The sequence below is a fragment of the Diadema setosum genome, chromosome 10 (genome assembly GCF_964275005.1).
Source record: "Diadema setosum chromosome 10, eeDiaSeto1, whole genome shotgun sequence".
NCBI lineage: Eukaryota > Metazoa > Echinodermata > Echinoidea > Diadematoida > Diadematidae > Diadema > Diadema setosum.
In genome coordinates, this window is record NC_092694.1 from 13,961,326 (window position 1) to 13,966,749 (window position 5,424).

At 40.1% G+C, this 5,424-nt stretch overlaps 1 pseudogene; it reads right to left on the minus strand.

Annotated features, from left to right (window-relative positions):
• Nucleotides 1-3,652: 3,652 nt before the first annotated feature.
• LOC140233771 (uncharacterized) lies at nt 3,653-4,491 on the minus strand (annotated as a pseudogene).
• Between the last annotated feature and the right edge of the window lie 933 nt (nt 4,492-5,424).

A 5,424-nucleotide genomic window follows, 5' to 3' on the forward strand; every position in this document is an offset into this window, starting at 1 on the left:
TTGATTGGGTGTTAATGACTTCCCACATTTGCCTAGGGTACATCCATGTATGATTTTTGTAAAGAGAGAAAAATCTGACAATTTGAGAGCCTTGAGTGGGCAAATATACGTCTCTGCACGGAGCCATTGTTTAGAAAGTGCCGCCCATTGTCACGGGGGTGTGACGTCTGTGTGGAGAAGACAGTATCCGTCTCTAATTGGTCAATCGTCATCATCAATATACTCCATGTATTGTTTATTTATTAAATCAATAATGATGGTATTCGTGAGTTTAATACCTATCAAATAAATATTGCAAGGTAATATATATATTTTGTATGATTAATTGACATTTAAATACAAAATTTGATGTAAAATTAATGCAACATATTTTTACTTCTCAAATTGATCACAAGCAGGAACGCAGTTTCGCCGAAGAGTTAGTGTATAGTTGCAAACCCTAGTTTACGTTATCGCTATCGATATTTTCACTGCATATGCATATGCGTGCATTTTCCTATCCTGCATCTCATATTCGTACAACATATCGCGTACTCGTCGATTCTTCTATCTAGCTTACGTCGTGTTGCTTTAGTTTTAATTTAGTTTTGGTACCCGCAGCTATTTTTGAGATCGTGAAACTTTGTTGAACGTTCATACCTCATGATGGATGTGTCGTAAGGACCGACGGCCTATGCTTACGAACCTGTGTTTTCTCAACAGGAACTCACGTCGCATGCGTGAGCGTGCAGCTGAAGAAAGCGACGGGACTAGTGACAGTGACAGCGGTGATGATCGGCCAGCTCCCCCGAATCCTCCGGATCGAATGAACACCAGAGACTGGTGCACCTGTGGAAATTGTGAACCACTGGACTTGCCAACACAATGTGTTTGCTGTCACGAAGTTAGAAACTGTGGGCAGTTTCTTGACGACACTACTGATGTGAATTGTGTGACACAAAACAAGGATTTGCACACATCAAAAAGTAACACACACACACACAAAAGGGAACTTCTCCCTTGGGCAGAGACTAACCTTGAACTTGCGTTCTACATGAAAAAGGAAAAATATGTATATGAAGCAACAAACAAAAAGGGAGGAGTAACAGGAGGACAAACAAAAAGATGACAAGGATGATGGCCTCCATTACCCTTTAAAGGAACATGGCTTATACACCGAGTGCCCCCAAAGTGATTCGATTTTCACATCACATTCAAGATGACTTTACAGTTAGTGTAAAAACAATACGGTAATAATACTTATAACCGATCTTGAGTGAATATTCTACATATCTAGTGGTGAAGGCACAATGGCTGTGGCTGGTCACACATCGCTCTACAGCTGCAAGTAGGAAGACATGCCTGACCCGATCTCTCCTGGGGCGTTTCCTGCTGGAACACTCCTGGGGTGTTTCCTGCCGGAACACTCCTATGGTGTTTCCTGCCGGAACACTCCTCGGGTGTTTCCTACCGGAACACTCCTGGGGTGTTTCCTGCTAGCACTCCTCTCGGCAAGTTTTGCATTCTGTGGACATACTGTATTTTACTTGATACGCAATATCCAATGCAAAACCTACGTAGGTATTGATAGAAAGTTTAACCCTAAAAAGACTGGGCTATTTTGGTAGCTCGAAAGACTGGGGGGGGGGGGGGGGCCTAAAGGGCCCCCCCTTAAGATCTCGGCCGTGGATCGCGCGATCGCCGCGAAAATTTGCACAATGGTAGTGTGCGATGTAATCTACAAGATTGTATATTCAAATTTTACAAAATAGTCTTCTTTTATTTTATTTTGATTAATTATGCTAATTTATGCGAGAAATCAGACTCTTTGATCTAAATCAGTAAATAAATCTCCAAAAGTGCTCATTTTTGGTCTAATTATTCTTAGTGGCATTCTTAGCAAATGTACTTGAAAAAAAATTCGGTATCAACATTAATTTCTTATCTATTTTATTGTTTTATGAATTTCTTATGTATTTCTTTGTTTTTTCAACCTTTTGTTTTTGTTGTTTTTTTTAACAAATTTGTGGCAGACACTTTTTGAAGCATAATACTCCTAAAACAAATTAATTTTAGCCATTGAGAGTAAAAATAAGCATATTTATATGAGCCATGTGAAAAAACTCAATTTGCATTGACTTTGTACACAAAATCACATTTTTGAGCCATTTTCGGCCTCACGTGCATGTACAAAAAGTTATGTAACTTCAGAACTGCACCCCCGGGCGTCACAAATTTGGTGTCAAAATGTGCGGGAAGCTCGAAAGAAAAAAGTCATAGAGCATCGCGGCGAGAGCATTGCGTGTTGCAGAGTAATCGCGCGAAATGTCATGGGGGGGCCTTTTAGGGCCCCCCCCCCCCAGTCTTTTTAGGGTTAAGGCAATGCTGGCATCCTACAATAGAATCAAATCAAGCTCCACAGAAGCTTCTTCGATCCGTAAGTTTGGATGAAGACAGAGCTCGCCGTCTTAGAGCAAGAGAGATTGCACAACAAATCAAGAGGGTAAAACATGACAGAGAGCGAATTAGGAAGGCCTACTCTGAGTATTAATGTTAGTTATTCAACTTTATTCCCAATTCTAAGAAGATGGTGGGGACTCATCTTTATGGAACGTGGAAGCTGGTGTCCCATCCGTAAAGATAAGTCAAAAAAAGTGAACAAAAATGAACAAGCCCCATACGTGTTTACAACAATCCAATCGGTCTATGAAAATCTGACAAAAGACAAATTATTAAAAGCCTGTGCTCATGGGAGAAAACAAAACACACTATGATGAAAGATGAAAGATTCTACAGCTTGTTCTGGCAATATTGCCTAAAACAAACATTGAAGGAAAGAAGAGGCTTGAAGAAGCCCTCTATGATTCAGTGACAGTGTTATGGTTTTTATCTAATCTTTTTATATCACAGCTTTCAGTCATGTTTTATGTTGTCAAAATTCTTTTAAAATCATATCTCCTTACAGCAAAATATAAAGCATTTCTAATAGGTTGAAAACTTTATGAATGTTCAAAAATACAACAGGCGCCTCATGTACAATGAAGGAGCTCAAGACGCCACAATTGGATTAAATAATGGGGATTTTATGCCCAAGAACACTATGAAGTCAGCAAAGAGATTATAGCAACAGCTGTTACAAACAGAGAGAAAGGCCTCTTAACAGACAACAGATTTTATGGCTGTGGAGGTACGAATTTATAGATTGTATGAATTGATGTGGTTTTATAGCCTGCCTTGTCCATTCATTTACAGGGTTATTCTGGTATGCATTAAAAATATGCCGAGATAATATAATTACTACAGATGGCAACTACTTTGTACACAACATTACTGGCTGATGATATACAAATGATGCACAGGATAGAGTGCGCCGCACCGTCACTAACGTCACGAAATAATCCTGTGCATCATTTGTTTTATAAAATGGGTCTATGAGTTTAGTCTTCACTTCACTCTTCATCTTGAATTTGGTCGACGTTTGACTTCTGAGCTTTATAAAGGTAAGTGTGAAATAACTCATAGACCATTTTGTAAAACAAATGATGCACAGTGCACTTCGTGCATGTTGCACCATTGTCAATACAATGCGCCGCACCTTCACTAACGCACTCTATCCTGTGCATCATTTGTATAACACCAACTCATGTACAAGTTCCAATATAATGTCATCGGCTTAATTGTTGTGGAAATGCACCTCACAGTTGTGGAAATGGAAGTGAGGTGCACGAACACGAGGCGAGTTCTGTCTTATGGAGACACTCTGATAGTGATACTCGTGAACCTGATTGTCTGTTTGACTCTGAGTCTGAGAACTCTGAATAGAAATTGACATTTCCTCCGACTCTGTTCTATGACGATTATGTTCTTCACCTGCAACAGTAGATCTAACACTGACATCAGAAAGATCATGTGTTTGAAGTTCTACGCTCTTCTTGGACTGTGCTGGTGTTCCTGATGTGCAACAGAGTTTTTTTGACAAGTGACTGCTCATTTCTCTCTTCCTTTCTACACCAGTTTTGCTGTAATGCTTCAGAGAATTTGCACTACGATGACCACTGACGGCCATTATGTCACGTGACTCAAACCCAGCGCTATCTAGTGAGGAGATGCATGTTGCTCTTACACAATGGTTGGGTATATTCTACTGCAGCCTGCCGATGCAGAAATTTGTTTCATTTTGTTGGCAATGGTATTAACGCCAATAGGACAGTTACAATACCATGGTTCTCCTTCAAGTTCAGGCACTTTATTTTTTGGTTTCTGCCATAGGAACGGGCAGTTGTCATTAAGTTTCGATACACAAGTCAGGTAAGACTTCAGAGGGCATTTTTCACTTGTCGGAACCTCAAACATCAATCCCGTTGATGATTCATCCTCGTTTTCACGACGATTTTTGGTTAAACAATCTTTCTTTCTCAAGTAACGACGTCCATTCTCGTTGGTTTGTACGGAAAAATCTGAAGGCTTCATTAAACGAATGTTTTCTCGGCCGCGGTTGCAAAAGTACATCATTAAATCAACGCAGGTGTACTACAGTTAAGGTCCTCACAATTTTGAATTTTTTTCATGTCACCAGGTGAAATCGCTTCTTTGTGTTTAACATCTGCCTTCTCCTCTCTCTTGAGCTTTACAAGAATTGCCTTGTAAACTCTATTGCTTTTTGGAAATGTGCTTTTGTCACAAATGTCAAAACCTTGTTCGTTGAGATAGTGACGCTGTACTGCATACCTGATTGTCTGAATACTACGTTTGCTGTACGATGTACCGTCCTCCTTTCTTGCCCCAGCGTAAAATTTTGACAGTAGCTGATCCAAATTTTCACGGGAAATATCCGTCAATGAAGTCTTGGTAAATTTCACAAAGGCCTCAAATCTTGCCATCCGAATTTCAGAGATCGCTTCGTGCTCGCCGAATCAGTTCCATTGATTAATTCATCCAATTCCTCGTCATTCAACAGTTCAAACTGCGCCTGCAACGGATCCGAGCCGGAGGCAGCCATTTTTTCGTTCGTTTCGTTGGCAATCGATATTGCGATATCAACCTTTGCATATAAGCATTGCATGCAATTCAAAGGAGCCGGGCGCACAGACGATCGGCAATAGGATAACACGCAGTGCAATGGGACTAAAATAAACAACGCCCACGTGACTCATTTCAGCGCTTCCAATTGGCTACATTCTTGAACCCATTTTATACCTTCTATATTTTCAACCAGCTAACTGTGAGATACTTGGGCACTCCTGTCCCAGATCAATTCTTCAACCTATTATCTGTCACCATTATTAGGAGACCCAAGAAAGCTCACAGATGGCCTTCTATTTCTGTATGAATTCTTTGTTTCAATCATTATCACAGGTGATCCGTATTAAGCAGACTTATATGTACACACCTATGAATTTGTCTATGAAAACTGTTAAATGTTTAAAACTCAAGCAATTATAAATG